The following is a 17950-nucleotide window of genomic DNA, read 5'->3' on the forward strand; positions in this document are numbered from 1 at the left end:
CATTTGAAATGCCACTATCCAGCAACTGTGTTGAGCATTTTGATGCTCTATTTTTCAGAAAATCTGCCGATCCACGTCAGATTCTATTTCTGACTGCTTGCGGCAAGAAGACTTCTGAATGTGTCCCAAAGCAGTGGCTATCAGTGTGAATCTCAACAAATGCAACAACACCATGTCATATGAAGCAAAGGAAGCACACCTCTAAGGAGCGATTCTGATTGCTATTCGTATACATGTTGATACATCAGGAAAAACATTTCTGAAACTGGCACAACAAGGACATAAAATGCCTTCCTGCAAATTAAGCTTACCAACGATACTTGTCAGGGTGGCTTTTTTGCTTGAAGATTTTAGGCCACCGGATTTGCATGCCACAATGGGATGTCTGGAGAATGTCGGAGAAAATGCAAAGCTCTTTCCTAATAAAAGCAGCGTTTCCTTTGTGGGGAGTTGAACATATTGTTTGGCAGAAACATTGCAGGAGATTTGGTTTTGGACAAGAGGACTTGTAGCCATCTTGCAGAAGTTTCCATTCAGTTGATAGCATGCTGCTGAACTAATCTGAGTTCTACTAGGAGAAGGCACGCATATTAATTAAGGCAACAGGAAAGGGAACTCCTAAAGGTTTTATTCTAAAGCCTTGCTTTAGATGTGACTTGAAAGAGTCAAGCAAGATCTCAAACACCCCAGATGGGACTCGAACCCACAATCCCTGGCTTAGGAGGCCAGTGCCTTATCCATTAGGCCACTGGGGCTTTCGCTAGATGACAGCAAAGACTTTTTTTTTCTTTCAGAAGGCATCCGTTCTCTTACTTTACAAGGTAAGGGTGGCAAAATCTTTGTTTTTATTTTCCCTTGTAAACTAGCTACAGAATTGCAAGCGGTTTGAGCTACAAAGTCAGAAGAATGAGTTTTCTGAAAGAGAAAAGCCATGTCGCAGCTCTCCACACCTCTTTTCATCAAGTAGAAGGCGCACATTTTCTTTATCTGTTCTGGTCCACAATTTAAAGAATGTGGTCAGTGTAACAGAAAGACAGCTCATTCAAGCACCCTTGAGGAAAGAACCTTGAGTTTCTTTGGGCGCTTATTGCCCTGTTGTAAAGTTCTCAGGCCATAGGGTGCAAGTGCAGATTACATTTTCCATGAATAAAGGCAAAAAGCAAGAAACTGCATGCTGCAGGTGAGGCTCGAACGCACAACCTCGGCATTGCTCAACAGATACTGCCATATAAGTACCGCGCGCTGACCGATTGCGCCACTGGAGCACAGAAGCCATCACGGAAATCCATCACCCATGTCTCCTTGGTTTCAAATAGGCCTTCAAGTGATCCGAAACCTAAAATCGTGCTTATCCCAGACAAAAGAGAATATTTTTTCTCTCATAGCAAGAAATGGTAGCATATAAGTACTCCTAGAAAAAAAAAAAACACCGCCAAATCCACTTGACTGGAGCTCAAGGACAGTATTTAAAAAATAAAAGTAGAACTTTTTTGAAAGAAAAAATGATATTGCAACTGCTATCGTGACGTGTTAGGGATATATTCATGCATGTTTGAAAAGTTACTAAATATCCACTGTAAAGCAAGAAGTGGCAGGTAATACCAAGTACCTTTGGATCAAGGTCCGTTTGTGGGTAAACCCAGATAAAACACAAGAGTTGTTAATACATTTGAAATGCCACTATCCAGCAACTGTGTTGAGCATTTTGATGCTCTATTTTTCAGAAAATCTGCCGATCCACGTCAGATTCTATTTCTGACTGCTTGCGGCAAGAAGACTTCTGAATGTGTCCCAAAGCAGTGGCTATCAGTGTGAATCTCAACAAATGCAACAACACCATGTCATATGAAGCAAAGGAAGCACACCTCTAAGGAGCGATTCTGATTGCTATTCGTATACATGTTGATACATCAGGAAAAACATTTCTGAAACTGGCACAACAAGGACATAAAATGCCTTCCTGCAAATTAAGCTTACCAACGATACTTGTCAGGGTGGCTTTTTTGCTTGAAGATTTTAGGCCACCGGATTTGCATGCCACAATGGGATGTCTGGAGAATGTCGGAGAAAATGCAAAGCTCTTTCCTAATAAAAGCAGCGTTTCCTTTGTGGGGAGTTGAACATATTGTTTGGCAGAAACATTGCAGGAGATTTGGTTTTGGACAAGAGGACTTGTAGCCATCTTGCAGAAGTTTCCATTCAGTTGATAGCATGCTGCTGAACTAATCTGAGTTCTACTAGGAGAAGGCATGCATATTAATTAAGGCAACAGGAAAGGGAACTCCTAAAGGTTTTATTCTAAAGCCTTGCTTTAGATGTGACTTGAAAGAGTCAAGCAAGATCTCAAACACCCCAGATGGGACTCGAACCCACAATCCCTGGCTTAGGAGGCCAGTGCCTTATCAATTAGGCCACTGGGGCTTTCGCGAGATGACAGCAAAGACTTTTTTTTCTTTCAGAAGGCATCCGTTCTCTTACTTTACAAGGTAAGGGTGGCAAAATCTTTGTTTTTATTTTCCCTTGTAAACTTGCTACAGAATTGCAAGCGGTTTGAGCTACAAAGTCAGAAGAATGAGTTTTCTGAAAGAGAAAAGCCATGTCGCAGCTCTCCACACCTCTTTTCATCAAGTAGAAGGCGCACATTTTCTTTATCTGTTCTGGTCCACAATTTAAAGAATGTGGTCAGTGTAACAGAAAGACAGCTCATTCAAGCACCCTTGAGGAAAGAACCTTGAGTTTCTTTGGGCGCTTATTGCCCTGTTGTAAAGTTGTCAGGCCATAGGGTGCAAGTGCAGATTACATTTTCCATGAATAAAGGCAAAAAGCAAGAAACTGCATGCTCCAGGTGAGGCTCGAACTCACAACCTCGGCATTGCTCAACAGATACTGCCATATAAGTACCGCGCGCTGACCGATTGCGCCACTGGAGCACAGAAGCCATCACGGAAATCCATCACCCATGTCTCCTTGGTTTCAAATAGGCCTTCAAGTGATCCGAAACCTAAAATCGTGCTTATCCCAGACAAAAGAGAATATTTTTTCTCTCATAGCAAGAAATGGTAGCATATAAGTACTCCTAGAAAAAAAAAAAAACACCGCCAAATCCACTTGACTGGAGCTCAAGGACAGTATTTAAAAAATAAAAGTAGAACTTTTTTGAAAGAAAAAATGATATTGCAACTGCTATCGTGACGTGTTAGGGATATATTCATGCATGTTTGAAAAGTTACTAAATATCCACTGTAAAGCAAGAAGTGGCAGGTAATACCAAGTACCTTTGGATCAAGGTCCGTTTGTGGGTAAACCCAGATAAAACACAAGAGTTGTTAATACATTTGAAATGCCACTATCCAGCAACTGTGTTGAGCATTTTGATGCTCTATTTTTCAGAAAATCTGCCGATCCACGTCAGATTCTATTTCTGACTGCTTGCGGCAAGAAGACTTCTGAATGTGTCCCAAAGCAGTGGCTATCAGTGTGAATCTCAACAAATGCAACAACACCATGTCATATGAAGCAAAGGAAGCACACCTCTAAGGAGCGATTCTGATTGCTATTCGTATACATGTTGATACATCAGGAAAAACATTTCTGAAACTGGCACAACAAGGACATAAAATGCCTTCCTGCAAATTAAGCTTACCAACGATACTTGTCAGGGTGGCTTTTTTGCTTGAAGATTTTAGGCCACCGGATTTGCATGCCACAATGGGATGTCTGGAGAATGTCGGAGAAAATGCAAAGCTCTTTCCTAATAAAAGCAGCGTTTCCTTTGTGGGGAGTTGAACATATTGTTTGGCAGAAACATTGCAGGAGATTTGGTTTTGGACAAGAGGACTTGTAGCCATCTTGCAGAAGTTTCCATTCAGTTGATAGCATGCTGCTGAACTAATCTGAGTTCTACTAGGAGAAGGCATGCATATTAATTAAGGCAACAGGAAAGGGAAGTCCTAAAGGTTTTATTCTAAAGCCTTGCTTTAGATGTGACTTGAAAGAGTCAAGCAAGATCTCAAACACCCCAGATGGGACTCGAACCCACAGTCCCTGGCTTAGGAGGCCAGTGCCTTATCCATTAGGCCACTGGGGCTTTCGCTAGATGACAGCAAAGACTTTTTTTTTCTTTCAGAAGGCATCCGTTCTCTTACTTTACAAGGTAAGGGTGGCAAAATCTTTGTTTTTATTTTCCCTTGTAAACTTGCTACAGAATTGCAAGCGGTTTGAGCTACAAAGTCAGAAGAATGAGTTTTCTGAAAGAGAAAAGCCATGTCGCAGCTCTCCACACCTCTTTTCATCAAGTAGAAGGCGCACATTTTCTTTATCTGTTCTGGTCCACAATTTAAAGAATGTGGTCAGTGTAACAGAAAGACAGCTCATTCAAGCACCCTTGAGGAAAGAACCTTGAGTTTCTTTGGGCGCTTATTGCCCTGTTGTAAAGTTCTCAGGCCATAGGGTGCAAGTGCAGATTACATTTTCCATGAATAAAGGCAAAAAGCAAGAAACTGCATGCTCCAGGTGAGGCTCAAACTCACAACCTCGGCATTGCTCAACAGATACTGCCATATAAGTACCGCGCGCTGACCGATTGCGCCACTGGAGCACAGAAGCCATCACGGAAATCCATCACCCATGTCTCCTTGGTTTCAAATAGGCCTTCAAGTGATCCGAAACCTAAAATCGTGCTTATCCCAGACAAAAGAGAATATTTTTTCTCTCATAGCAAGAAATGGTAGCATATAAGTACTCCTAGAAAAAAAAAAAAACACCGCCAAATCCACTTGACTGGAGCTCAAGGACAGTATTTAAAAAATAAAAGTAGAACTTTTTTGAAAGAAAAAATGATATTGCAACTGCTATCGTGACGTGTTAGGGATATATTCATGCATGTTTGAAAAGTTACTAAATATCCACTGTAAAGCAAGAAGTGGCAGGTAATACCAAGTACCTTTGGATCAAGGTCCGTTTGTGGGTAAACCCAGATAAAACACAAGAGTTGTTAATACATTTGAAATGCCACTATCCAGCAACTGTGTTGAGCATTTTGATGCTCTATTTTTCAGAAAATCTGCCGATCCACGTCAGATTCTATTTCTGACTGCTTGCGGCAAGAAGACTTCTGAATGTGTCCCAAAGCAGTGGCTATCAGTGTGAATCTCAACAAATGCAACAACACCATGTCATATGAAGCAAAGGAAGCACACCTCTAAGGAGCGATTCTGATTGCTATTCGTATACATGTTGATACATCAGGAAAAACATTTCTGAAACTGGCACAACAAGGACATAAAATGCCTTCCTGCAAATTAAGCTTACCAACGATACTTGTCAGGGTGGCTTTTTTGCTTGAAGATTTTAGGCCACCGGATTTGCATGCCACAATGGGATGTCTGGAGAATGTCGGAGAAAATGCAAAGCTCTTTCCTAATAAAAGCAGCGTTTCCTTTGTGGGGAGTTGAACATATTGTTTGGCAGAAACATTGCAGGAGATTTGGTTTTGGACAAGAGGACTTGTAGCCATCTTGCAGAAGTTTTCATTCAGTTGATAGCATGCTGCTGAACTAATCTGAGTTCTACTAGGAGAAGGCACGCATATTAATTAAGGCAACAGGAAAGGGAACTCCTAAAGGTTTTATTCTAAAGCCTTGCTTTAGATGTGACTTGAAAGAGTCAAGCAAGATCTCAAACACCCCAGATGGGACTCGAACCCACAATCCCTGGCTTAGGAGGCCAGTGCCTTATCCATTAGGCCACTGGGGCTTTCGCTAGATGACAGCAAAGACTTTTTTTTTCTTTCAGAAGGCATCCGTTCTCTTACTTTACAAGGTAAGGGTGGCAAAATCTTTGTTTTTATTTTCCCTTGTAAACTTGCTACAGAATTGCAAGCGGTTTGAGCTACAAAGTCAGAAGAATGAGTTTTCTGAAAGAGAAAAGCCATGTCGCAGCTCTCCACACCTCTTTTCATCAAGTAGAAGGCGCACATTTTCTTTATCTGTTCTGGTCCACAATTTAAAGAATGTGGTCAGTGTAACAGAAAGACAGCTCATTCAAGCACCCTTGAGGAAAGAACCTTGAGTTTCTTTGGGCGCTTATTGCCCTGTTGTAAAGTTCTCAGGCCATAGGGTGCAAGTGCAGATTACATTTTCCATGAATAAAGGCAAAAAGCAAGAAACTGCATGCTCCAGGTGAGGCTCGAACTCACAACCTCGGCATTGCTCAACAGATACTGCCATATAAGTACCGCGCGCTGACCGATTGCGCCACTGGAGCACAGAAGCCATCACGGAAATCCATCACCCATGTCTCCTTGGTTTCAAATAGGCCTTCAAGTGATCCGAAACCTAAAATCGTGCTTATCCCAGACAAAAGAGAATATTTTTTCTCTCATAGCAAGAAATGGTAGCATATAAGTACTCCTAGAAAAAAAAAAACACCGCCAAATCCACTTGACTGGAGCTCAAGGACAGTATTTAAAAAATAAAAGTAGAACTTTTTTGAAAGAAAAAATGATATTGCAACTGCTATCGTGACGTGTTAGGGATATATTCATGCATGTTTGAAAAGTTACTAAATATCCACTGTAAAGCAAGAAGTGGCAGGTAATACCAAGTACCTTTGGATCAAGGTCCGTTTGTGGGTAAACCCAGATAAAACACAAGAGTTGTTAATACATTTGAAATGCCACTATCCAGCAACTGTGTTGAGCATTTTGATGCTCTATTTTTCAGAAAATCTGCCGATCCACGTCAGAATCTATTTCTGACTGCTTGCGGCAAGAAGACTTCTGAATGTGTCCCAAAGCAGTGGCTATCAGTGTGAATCTCAACAAATGCAACAACACCATGTCATATGAAGCAAAGGAAGCACACCTCTAAGGAGCGATTCTGATTGCTATTCGTATACATGTTGATACATCAGGAAAAACATTTCTGAAACTGGCACAAAAAGGACATAAAATGCCTTCCTGCAAATTAAGCTTACCAACGATACTTGTCAGGGTGGCTTTTTTGCTTGAAGATTTTAGGCCACCGGATTTGCATGCCACAATGGGATGTCTGGAGAATGTCGGAGAAAATGCAAAGCTCTTTCCTAATAAAAGCAGCGTTTCCTTTGTTTGGAGTTGAACATATTGTTTGGCAGAAACATTGCAGGAGATTTGGTTTTGGACAAGAGGACTTGTAGCCATCTTGCAGAAGTTTCCATTCAGTTGATAGCATGCTGCTGAACTAATCTGAGTTCTACTAGGAGAAGGCACGCATATTAATTAAGGCAACAGGAAAGGGAAGTCCTAAAGGTTTTATTCTAAAGCCTTGCTTTAGATGTGACTTGAAAGAGTCAAGCAAGATCTCAAACACCCCAGATGGGACTCGAACCCACAATCCCTGGCTTAGGAGGCCAGTGCCTTATCCATTAGGCCACTGGGGCTTTCGCTAGATGACAGCAAAGACTTTTTTTTTCTTTCAGAAGGCATCCGTTCTCTTACTTTACAAGGTAAGGGTGGCAAAATCTTTGTTTTTATTTTCCCTTGTAAACTTGCTACAGAATTGCAAGCGGTTTGAGCTACAAAGTCAGAAGAATGAGTTTTCTGAAAGAGAAAAGCCATGTCGCAGCTCTCCACACCTCTTTTCATCAAGTAGAAGGCGCACATTTTCTTTATCTGTTCTGGTCCACAATTTAAAGAATGTGGTCAGTGTAACAGAAAGACAGCTCATTCAAGCACCCTTGAGGAAAGAACCTTGAGTTTCTTTGGGCGCTTATTGCCCTGTTGTAAAGTTCTCAGGCCATAGGGTGCAAGTGCAGATTACATTTTCCATGAATAAAGGCAAAAAGCAAGAAACTGCATGCTCCAGGTGAGGCTCGAACTCACAACCTCGGCATTGCTCAACAGATACTGCCATATAAGTACCGCGCGCTGACCGATTGCGCCACTGGAGCACAGAAGCCATCACGGAAATCCATCACCCATGTCTCCTTGGTTTCAAATAGGCCTTCAAGTGATCCGAAACCTAAAATCGTGCTTATCCCAGACAAAAGAGAATATTTTTTCTCTCATAGCAAGAAATGGTAGCATATAAGTACTCCTAGAAAAAAAAAAAACACCGCCAAATCCACTTGACTGGAGCTCAAGGACAGTATTTAAAAAATAAAAGTAGAACTTTTTTGAAAGAAAAAATGATATTGCAACTGCTATCGTGACGTGTTAGGGATATATTCATGCATGTTTGAAAAGTTACTAAATATCCACTGTAAAGCAAGAAGTGGCAGGTAATACCAAGTACCTTTGGATCAAGGTCCGTTTGTGGGTAAACCCAGATAAAACACAAGAGTTGTTAATACATTTGAAATGCCACTATCCAGCAACTGTGTTGAGCATTTTGATGCTCTATTTTTCAGAAAATCTGCCGATCCACGTCAGATTCTATTTCTGACTGCTTGCGGCAAGAAGACTTCTGAATGTGTCCCAAAGCAGTGGCTATCAGTGTGAATCTCAACAAATGCAACAACACCATGTCATATGAAGCAAAGGAAGCACACCTCTAAGGAGCGATTCTGATTGCTATTCGTATACATGTTGATACATCAGGAAAAACATTTCTGAAACTGGCACAACAAGGACATAAAATGCCTTCCTGCAAATTAAGCTTACCAACGATACTTGTCAGGGTGGCTTTTTTGCTTGAAGATTTTAGGCCACCGGATTTGCATGCCACAATGGGATGTGTGGAGAATGTCGGAGAAAATGCAAAGCTCTTTCCTAATAAAAGCAGCGTTTCCTTTGTGGGGAGTTGAACATATTGTTTGGCAGAAACATTGCAGGAGATTTGGTTTTGGACAAGAGGACTTGTAGCCATCTTGCAGAAGTTTCCATTCAGTTGATAGCATGCTGCTGAACTAATCTGAGTTCTACTAGGAGAAGGCACGCATATTAATTAAGGCAACAGGAAAGGGAACTCCTAAAGGTTTTATTCTAAAGCCTTGCTTTAGATGTGACTTGAAAGAGTCAAGCAAGATCTCAAACACCCCAGATGGGACTCGAACCCACAATCCCTGGCTTAGGAGGCCAGTGCCTTATCCATTAGGCCACTGGGGCTTTCGCTAGATGACAGCAAAGACTTTTTTTTTCTTTCAGAAGGCATCCGTTCTCTTACTTTACAAGGTAAGGGTGGCAAAATCTTTGTTTTTATTTTCCCTTGTAAACTTGCTACAGAATTGCAAGCGGTTTGAGCTACAAAGTCAGAAGAATGAGTTTTCTGAAAGAGAAAAGCCATGTCGCAGCTCTCCACACCTCTTTTCATCAAGTAGAAGGCGCACATTTTCTTTATCTGTTCTGGTCCACAATTTAAAGAATGTGGTCAGTGTAACAGAAAGACAGCTCATTCAAGCACCCTTGAGGAAAGAACCTTGAGTTTCTTTGGGCGCTTATTGCCCTGTTGTAAAGTTCTCAGGCCATAGGGTGCAAGTGCAGATTACATTTTCCATGAATAAAGGCAAAAAGCAAGAAACTGCATGCTCCAGGTGAGGCTCGAACTCACAACCTCGGCATTGCTCAACAGATACTGCCATATAAGTACCGCGCGCTGACCGATTGCGCCACTGGAGCACAGAAGCCATCACGGAAATCCATCACCCATGTCTCCTTGGTTTCAAATAGGCCTTCAAGTGATCCGAAACCTAAAATCGTGCTTATCCCAGACAAAAGAGAATATTTTTTCTCTCATAGCAAGAAATGGTAGCATATAAGTACTCCTAGAAAAAAAAAAAACACCGCCAAATCCACTTGACTGGAGCTCAAGGACAGTATTTAAAAAATAAAAGTAGAACTTTTTTGAAAGAAAAAATGATATTGCAACTGCTATCGTGACGTGTTAGGGATATATTCATGCATGTTTGAAAAGTTACTAAATATCCACTGTAAAGCAAGAAGTGGCAGGTAATACCAAGTACCTTTGGATCAAGGTCCGTTTGTGGGTAAACCCAGATAAAACACAAGAGTTGTTAATACATTTGAAATGCCACTATCCAGCAACTGTGTTGAGCATTTTGATGCTCTATTTTTCAGAAAATCTGCCGATCCACGTCAGATTCTATTTCTGACTGCTTGCGGCAAGAAGACTTCTGAATGTGTCCCAAAGCAGTGGCTATCAGTGTGAATCTCAACAAATGCAACAACACCATGTCATATGAAGCAAAGGAAGCACACCTCTAAGGAGCGATTCTGATTGCTATTCGTATACATGTTGATACATCAGGAAAAACATTTCTGAAACTGGCACAACAAGGACATAAAATGCCTTCCTGCAAATTAAGCTTACCAACGATACTTGTCAGGGTGGCTTTTTTGCTTGAAGATTTTAGGCCACCGGATTTGCATGCCACAATGGGATGTCTGGAGAATGTCGGAGAAAATGCAAAGCTCTTTCCTAATAAAAGCAGCGTTTCCTTTGTGGGGAGTTGAACATATTGTTTGGCAGAAACATTGCAGGAGATTTGGTTTTGGACAAGAGGACTTGTAGCCATCTTGCAGAAGTTTCCATTCAGTTGATAGCATGCTGCTGAACTAATCTGAGTTCTACTAGGAGAAGGCATGCATATTAATTAAGGCAACAGGAAAGGGAACTCCTAAAGGTTTTATTCTAAAGCCTTGCTTTAGATGTGACTTGAAAGAGTCAAGCAAGATCTCAAACACCCCAGATGGGACTCGAACCCACAATCCCTGGCTTAGGAGGCCAGTGCCTTATCAATTAGGCCACTGGGGCTTTCGCGAGATGACAGCAAAGACTTTTTTTTCTTTCAGAAGGCATCCGTTCTCTTACTTTACAAGGTAAGGGTGGCAAAATCTTTGTTTTTATTTTCCCTTGTAAACTTGCTACAGAATTGCAAGCGGTTTGAGCTACAAAGTCAGAAGAATGAGTTTTCTGAAAGAGAAAAGCCATGTCGCAGCTCTCCACACCTCTTTTCATCAAGTAGAAGGCGCACATTTTCTTTATCTGTTCTGGTCCACAATTTAAAGAATGTGGTCAGTGTAACAGAAAGACAGCTCATTCAAGCACCCTTGAGGAAAGAACCTTGAGTTTCTTTGGGCGCTTATTGCCCTGTTGTAAAGTTCTCAGGCCATAGGGTGCAAGTGCAGATTACATTTTCCATGAATAAAGGCAAAAAGCAAGAAACTGCATGCTCCAGGTGAGGCTCGAACTCACAACCTCGGCATTGCTCAACAGATACTGCCATATAAGTACCGCGCGCTGACCGATTGCGCCACTGGAGCACAGAAGCCATCACGGAAATCCATCACCCATGTCTCCTTGGTTTCAAATAGGCCTTCAAGTGATCCGAAACCTAAAATCGTGCTTATCCCAGACAAAAGAGAATATTTTTTCTCTCATAGCAAGAAATGGTAGCATATAAGTACTCCTAGAAAAAAAAAAAAACACCGCCAAATCCACTTGACTGGAGCTCAAGGACAGTATTTAAAAAATAAAAGTAGAACTTTTTTGAAAGAAAAAATGATATTGCAACTGCTATCGTGACGTGTTAGGGATATATTCATGCATGTTTGAAAAGTTACTAAATATCCACTGTAAAGCAAGAAGTGGCAGGTAATACCAAGTACCTTTGGATCAAGGTCCGTTTGTGGGTAAACCCAGATAAAACACAAGAGTTGTTAATACATTTGAAATGCCACTATCCAGCAACTGTGTTGAGCATTTTGATGCTCTATTTTTCAGAAAATCTGCCGATCCACGTCAGATTCTATTTCTGACTGCTTGCGGCAAGAAGACTTCTGAATGTGTCCCAAAGCAGTGGCTATCAGTGTGAATCTCAACAAATGCAACAACACCATGTCATATGAAGCAAAGGAAGCACACCTCTAAGGAGCGATTCTGATTGCTATTCGTATACATGTTGATACATCAGGAAAAACATTTCTGAAACTGGCACAACAAGGACATAAAATGCCTTCCTGCAAATTAAGCTTACCAACGATACTTGTCAGGGTGGCTTTTTTGCTTGAAGATTTTAGGCCACCGGATTTGCATGCCACAATGGGATGTCTGGAGAATGTCGGAGAAAATGCAAAGCTCTTTCCTAATAAAAGCAGCGTTTCCTTTGTGGGGAGTTGAACATATTGTTTGGCAGAAACATTGCAGGAGATTTGGTTTTGGACAAGAGGACTTGTAGCCATCTTGCAGAAGTTTCCATTCAGTTGATAGCATGCTGCTGAACTAATCTGAGTTCTACTAGGAGAAGGCATGCATATTAATTAAGGCAACAGGAAAGGGAAGTCCTAAAGGTTTTACTCTAAAGCCTTGCTTTAGATGTGACTTGAAAGAGTCAAGCAAGATCTCAAACACCCCAGATGGGACTCGAACCCACAGTCCCTGGCTTAGGAGGCCAGTGCCTTATCCATTAGGCCACTGGGGCTTTCGCTAGATGACAGCAAAGACTTTTTTTTTCTTTCAGAAGGCATCCGTTCTCTTACTTTACAAGGTAAGGGTGGCAAAATCTTTGTTTTTATTTTCCCTTGTAAACTTGCTACAGAATTGCAAGCGGTTTGAGCTACAAAGTCAGAAGAATGAGTTTTCTGAAAGAGAAAAGCCATGTCGCAACTCTCCACACCTCTTTTCATCAAGTAGAAGGCGCACATTTTCTTTATCTGTTCTGGTCCACAATTTAAAGAATGTGGTCAGTGTAACAGAAAGACAGCTCATTCAAGCACCCTTGAGGAAAGAACCTTGAGTTTCTTTGGGCGCTTATTGCCCTGTTGTAAAGTTCTCAGGCCATAGGGTGCAAGTGCAGATTACATTTTCCATGAATAAAGGCAAAAAGCAAGAAACTGCATGCTCCAGGTGAGGCTCAAACTCACAACCTCGGCATTGCTCAACAGATACTGCCATATAAGTACCGCGCGCTGACCGATTGCGCCACTGGAGCACAGAAGCCATCACGGAAATCCATCACCCATGTCTCCTTGGTTTCAAATAGGCCTTCAAGTGATCCGAAACCTAAAATCGTGCTTATCCCAGACAAAAGAGAATATTTTTTCTCTCATAGCAAGAAATGGTAGCATATAAGTACTCCTAGAAAAAAAAAAAAACACCGCCAAATCCACTTGACTGGAGCTCAAGGACAGTATTTAAAAAATAAAAGTAGAACTTTTTTGAAAGAAAAAATGATATTGCAACTGCTATCGTGACGTGTTAGGGATATATTCATGCATGTTTGAAAAGTTACTAAATATCCACTGTAAAGCAAGAAGTGGCAGGTAATACCAAGTACCTTTGGATCAAGGTCCGTTTGTGGGTAAACCCAGATAAAACACAAGAGTTGTTAATACATTTGAAATGCCACTATCCAGCAACTGTGTTGAGCATTTTGATGCTCTATTTTTCAGAAAATCTGCCGATCCACGTCAGATTCTATTTCTGACTGCTTGCGGCAAGAAGACTTCTGAATGTGTCCCAAAGCAGTGGCTATCAGTGTGAATCTCAACAAATGCAACAACACCATGTCATATGAAGCAAAGGAAGCACACCTCTAAGGAGCGATTCTGATTGCTATTCGTATACATGTTGATACATCAGGAAAAACATTTCTGAAACTGGCACAACAAGGACATAAAATGCCTTCCTGCAAATTAAGCTTACCAACGATACTTGTCAGGGTGGCTTTTTTGCTTGAAGATTTTAGGCCACCGGATTTGCATGCCACAATGGGATGTCTGGAGAATGTCGGAGAAAATGCAAAGCTCTTTCCTAATAAAAGCAGCGTTTCCTTTGTGGGGAGTTGAACATATTGTTTGGCAGAAACATTGCAGGAGATTTGGTTTTGGACAAGAGGACTTGTAGCCATCTTGCAGAAGTTTCCATTCAGTTGATAGCATGCTGCTGAACTAATCTGAGTTCTACTAGGAGAAGGCATGCATATTAATTAAGGCAACAGGAAAGGGAACTCCTAAAGGTTTTATTCTAAAGCCTTGCTTTAGATGTGACTTGAAAGAGTCAAGCAAGATCTCAAACACCCCAGATGGGACTCGAACCCACAATCCCTGGCTTAGGAGGCCAGTGCCTTATCAATTAGGCCACTGGGGCTTTCGCGAGATGACAGCAAAGACTTTTTTTTCTTTCAGAAGGCATCCGTTCTCTTACTTTACAAGGTAAGGGTGGCAAAATCTTTGTTTTTATTTTCCCTTGTAAACTTGCTACAGAATTGCAAGCGGTTTGAGCTACAAAGTCAGAAGAATGAGTTTTCTGAAAGAGAAAAGCCATGTCGCAGCTCTCCACACCTCTTTTCATCAAGTAGAAGGCGCACATTTTCTTTATCTGTTCTGGTCCACAATTTAAAGAATGTGGTCAGTGTAACAGAAAGACAGCTCATTCAAGCACCCTTGAGGAAAGAACCTTGAGTTTCTTTGGGCGCTTATTGCCCTGTTGTAAAGTTCTCAGGCCATAGGGTGCAAGTGCAGATTACATTTTCCATGAATAAAGGCAAAAAGCAAGAAACTGCATGCTCCAGGTGAGGCTCGAACTCACAACCTCGGCATTGCTCAACAGATACTGCCATATAAGTACCGCGCGCTGACCGATTGCGCCACTGGAGGACAGAAGCCATCACGGAAATCCATCACCCATGTCTCCTTGGTTTCAAATAGGCCTTCAAGTGATCCGAAACCTAAAATCGTGCTTATCCCAGACAAAAGAGAATATTTTTTCTCTCATAGCAAGAAATGGTAGCATATAAGTACTCCTAGAAAAAAAAAAACACCGCCAAATCCACTTGACTGGAGCTCAAGGACAGTATTTAAAAAATAAAAGTAGAACTTTTTTGAAAGAAAAAATGATATTGCAACTGCTATCGTGACGTGTTAGGGATATATTCATGCATGTTTGAAAAGTTACTAAATATCCACTGTAAAGCAAGAAGTGGCAGGTAATACCAAGTACCTTTGGATCAAGGTCCGTTTGTGGGTAAACCCAGATAAAACACAAGAGTTGTTAATACATTTGAAATGCCACTATCCAGCAACTGTGTTGAGCATTTTGATGCTCTATTTTTCAGAAAATCTGCCGATCCACGTCAGATTCTATTTCTGACTGCTTGCGGCAAGAAGACTTCTGAATGTGTCCCAAAGCAGTGGCTATCAGTGTGAATCTCAACAAATGCAACAACACCATGTCATATGAAGCAAAGGAAGCACACCTCTAAGGAGCGATTCTGATTGCTATTCGTATACATGTTGATACATCAGGAAAAACATTTCTGAAACTGGCACAACAAGGACATAAAATGCCTTCCTGCAAATTAAGCTTACCAACGATACTTGTCAGGGTGGCTTTTTTGCTTGAAGATTTTAGGCCACCGGATTTGCATGCCACAATGGGATGTCTGGAGAATGTCGGAGAAAATGCAAAGCTCTTTCCTAATAAAAGCAGCGTTTCCTTTGTGGGGAGTTGAACATATTGTTTGGCAGAAACATTGCAGGAGATTTGGTTTTGGACAAGAGGACTTGTAGCCATCTTGCAGAAGTTTCCATTCAGTTGATAGCATGCTGCTGAACTAATCTGAGTTCTACTAGGAGAAGGCACGCATATTAATTAAGGCAACAGGAAAGGGAACTCCTAAAGGTTTTATTCTAAAGCCTTGCTTTAGATGTGACTTGAAAGAGTCAAGCAAGATCTCAAACACCCCAGATGGGACTCGAACCCACAATCCCTGGCTTAGGAGGCCAGTGCCTTATCCATTAGGCCACTGGGGCTTTCGCTAGATGACAGCAAAGACTTTTTTTTTCTTTCAGAAGGCATCCGTTCTCTTACTTTACAAGGTAAGGGTGGCAAAATCTTTGTTTTTATTTTCCCTTGTAAACTAGCTACAGAATTGCAAGCGGTTTGAGCTACAAAGTCAGAAGAATGAGTTTTCTGAAAGAGAAAAGCCATGTCGCAGCTCTCCACACCTCTTTTCATCAAGTAGAAGGCGCACATTTTCTTTATCTGTTCTGGTCCACAATTTAAAGAATGTGGTCAGTGTAACAGAAAGACAGCTCATTCAAGCACCCTTGAGGAAAGAACCTTGAGTTTCTTTGGGCGCTTATTGCCCTGTTGTAAAGTTCTCAGGCCATAGGGTGCAAGTGCAGATTACATTTTCCATGAATAAAGGCAAAAAGCAAGAAACTGCATGCTGCAGGTGAGGCTCGAACGCACAACCTCGGCATTGCTCAACAGATACTGCCATATAAGTACCGCGCGCTGACCGATTGCGCCACTGGAGCACAGAAGCCATCACGGAAATCCATCACCCATGTCTCCTTGGTTTCAAATAGGCCTTCAAGTGATCCGAAACCTAAAATCGTGCTTATCCCAGACAAAAGAGAATATTTTTTCTCTCATAGCAAGAAATGGTAGCATATAAGTACTCCTAGAAAAAAAAAAAACACCGCCAAATCCACTTGACTGGAGCTCAAGGACAGTATTTAAAAAATAAAAGTAGAACTTTTTTGAAAGAAAAAATGATATTGCAACTGCTATCGTGACGTGTTAGGGATATATTCATGCATGTTTGAAAAGTTACTAAATATCCACTGTAAAGCAAGAAGTGGCAGGTAATACCAAGTACCTTTGGATCAAGGTCCGTTTGTGGGTAAACCCAGATAAAACACAAGAGTTGTTAATACATTTGAAATGCCACTATCCAGCAACTGTGTTGAGCATTTTGATGCTCTATTTTTCAGAAAATCTGCCGATCCACGTCAGATTCTATTTCTGACTGCTTGCGGCAAGAAGACTTCTGAATGTGTCCCAAAGCAGTGGCTATCAGTGTGAATCTCAACAAATGCAACAACACCATGTCATATGAAGCAAAGGAAGCACACCTCTAAGGAGCGATTCTGATTGCTATTCGTATACATGTTGATACATCAGGAAAAACATTTCTGAAACTGGCACAACAAGGACATAAAATGCCTTCCTGCAAATTAAGCTTACCAACGATACTTGTCAGGGTGGCTTTTTTGCTTGAAGATTTTAGGCCACCGGATTTGCATGCCACAATGGGATGTGTGGAGAATGTCGGAGAAAATGCAAAGCTCTTTCCTAATAAAAGCAGCGTTTCCTTTGTGGGGAGTTGAACATATTGTTTGGCAGAAACATTGCAGGAGATTTGGTTTTGGACAAGAGGACTTGTAGCCATCTTGCAGAAGTTTCCATTCAGTTGATAGCATGCTGCTGAACTAATCTGAGTTCTACTAGGAGAAGGCACGCATATTAATTAAGGCAACAGGAAAGGGAAGTCCTAAAGGTTTTATTCTAAAGCCTTGCTTTAGATGTGACTTGAAAGAGTCAAGCAAGATCTCAAACACCCCAGATGGGACTCGAACCCACAATCCCTGGCTTAGGAGGCCAGTGCCTTATCCATTAGGCCACTGGGGCTTTCGCTAGATGACAGCAAAGACTTTTTTTTTCTTTCAGAAGGCATCCGTTCTCTTACTTTACAAGGTAAGGGTGGCAAAATCTTTGTTTTTATTTTCCCTTGTAAACTTGCTACAGAATTGCAAGCGGTTTGAGCTACAAAGTCAGAAGAATGAGTTTTCTGAAAGAGAAAAGCCATGTCGCAACTCTCCACACCTCTTTTCATCAAGTAGAAGGCGCACATTTTCTTTATCTGTTCTGGTCCACAATTTAAAGAATGTGGTCAGTGTAACAGAAAGACAGCTCATTCAAGCACCCTTGAGGAAAGAACCTTGAGTTTCTTTGGGCGCTTATTGCCCTGTTGTAAAGTTCTCAGGCCATAGGGTGCAAGTGCAGATTACATTTTCCATGAATAAAGGCAAAAAGCAAGAAACTGCATGCTCCAGGTGAGGCTCAAACTCACAACCTCGGCATTGCTCAACAGATACTGCCATATAAGTACCGCGCGCTGACCGATTGCGCCACTGGAGCACAGAAGCCATCACGGAAATCCATCA

At 41.5% G+C, this 17950-nt stretch overlaps 16 non-coding genes across 16 annotated transcripts; all 16 read right to left on the reverse strand.

Moving 5' to 3' along the window:
* Window positions 1-682: 682 nt before the first annotated feature.
* Window positions 683-755, reverse strand: TRNAR-CCU (transfer RNA arginine (anticodon CCU)). Its single transcript has one exon. It is a non-coding gene; the product is annotated as a tRNA-Arg (tRNA).
* Window positions 756-2348: 1593 nt separating this feature from the next.
* Window positions 2349-2421, reverse strand: TRNAR-CCU (transfer RNA arginine (anticodon CCU)). Its single transcript has one exon. It is a non-coding gene; the product is annotated as a tRNA-Arg (tRNA).
* Window positions 2422-2837: 416 nt separating this feature from the next.
* TRNAI-UAU (transfer RNA isoleucine (anticodon UAU)) lies at window positions 2838-2930 on the reverse strand. Its single transcript is given in 2 exon segments — window positions 2838-2873; window positions 2893-2930. It is a non-coding gene; the product is annotated as a tRNA-Ile (tRNA).
* Window positions 2931-4014: 1084 nt separating this feature from the next.
* TRNAR-CCU (transfer RNA arginine (anticodon CCU)) lies at window positions 4015-4087 on the reverse strand. The gene has a single exon. It is a non-coding gene; the product is annotated as a tRNA-Arg (tRNA).
* A 1594-nt stretch (window positions 4088-5681) lies between these two features.
* On the reverse strand, window positions 5682-5754 carry TRNAR-CCU (transfer RNA arginine (anticodon CCU)). Its single transcript has one exon. It is a non-coding gene; the product is annotated as a tRNA-Arg (tRNA).
* Window positions 5755-6171: 417 nt separating this feature from the next.
* Window positions 6172-6264, reverse strand: TRNAI-UAU (transfer RNA isoleucine (anticodon UAU)). The gene is given in 2 exon segments: window positions 6172-6207; window positions 6227-6264. It is a non-coding gene; the product is annotated as a tRNA-Ile (tRNA).
* Window positions 6265-7346: 1082 nt separating this feature from the next.
* TRNAR-CCU (transfer RNA arginine (anticodon CCU)) lies at window positions 7347-7419 on the reverse strand. Its single transcript has one exon. It is a non-coding gene; the product is annotated as a tRNA-Arg (tRNA).
* Window positions 7420-7836: 417 nt separating this feature from the next.
* TRNAI-UAU (transfer RNA isoleucine (anticodon UAU)) lies at window positions 7837-7929 on the reverse strand. The gene is given in 2 exon segments: window positions 7837-7872; window positions 7892-7929. It is a non-coding gene; the product is annotated as a tRNA-Ile (tRNA).
* A 1083-nt stretch (window positions 7930-9012) lies between these two features.
* On the reverse strand, window positions 9013-9085 carry TRNAR-CCU (transfer RNA arginine (anticodon CCU)). The gene has a single exon. It is a non-coding gene; the product is annotated as a tRNA-Arg (tRNA).
* Window positions 9086-9502: 417 nt separating this feature from the next.
* On the reverse strand, window positions 9503-9595 carry TRNAI-UAU (transfer RNA isoleucine (anticodon UAU)). Its single transcript is given in 2 exon segments — window positions 9503-9538; window positions 9558-9595. It is a non-coding gene; the product is annotated as a tRNA-Ile (tRNA).
* Window positions 9596-10678: 1083 nt separating this feature from the next.
* Window positions 10679-10751, reverse strand: TRNAR-CCU (transfer RNA arginine (anticodon CCU)). Its single transcript has one exon. It is a non-coding gene; the product is annotated as a tRNA-Arg (tRNA).
* Window positions 10752-11167: 416 nt separating this feature from the next.
* On the reverse strand, window positions 11168-11260 carry TRNAI-UAU (transfer RNA isoleucine (anticodon UAU)). The gene is given in 2 exon segments: window positions 11168-11203; window positions 11223-11260. It is a non-coding gene; the product is annotated as a tRNA-Ile (tRNA).
* A 1084-nt stretch (window positions 11261-12344) lies between these two features.
* Window positions 12345-12417, reverse strand: TRNAR-CCU (transfer RNA arginine (anticodon CCU)). Its single transcript has one exon. It is a non-coding gene; the product is annotated as a tRNA-Arg (tRNA).
* Window positions 12418-14011: 1594 nt separating this feature from the next.
* On the reverse strand, window positions 14012-14084 carry TRNAR-CCU (transfer RNA arginine (anticodon CCU)). The gene has a single exon. It is a non-coding gene; the product is annotated as a tRNA-Arg (tRNA).
* A 1591-nt stretch (window positions 14085-15675) lies between these two features.
* TRNAR-CCU (transfer RNA arginine (anticodon CCU)) lies at window positions 15676-15748 on the reverse strand. The gene has a single exon. It is a non-coding gene; the product is annotated as a tRNA-Arg (tRNA).
* Window positions 15749-17341: 1593 nt separating this feature from the next.
* TRNAR-CCU (transfer RNA arginine (anticodon CCU)) lies at window positions 17342-17414 on the reverse strand. Its single transcript has one exon. It is a non-coding gene; the product is annotated as a tRNA-Arg (tRNA).
* Window positions 17415-17950: the final 536 nt, after the last annotated feature.

The sequence above is a fragment of the Lithobates pipiens genome, unplaced genomic scaffold (assembly GCF_037356315.1).
Source record: "Lithobates pipiens isolate NorthernLeopardFrog02 unplaced genomic scaffold, aLitPip1_a1.2 Scaffold_8, whole genome shotgun sequence".
Taxonomy (NCBI): Eukaryota; Metazoa; Chordata; class Amphibia; order Anura; family Ranidae; genus Lithobates; species Lithobates pipiens.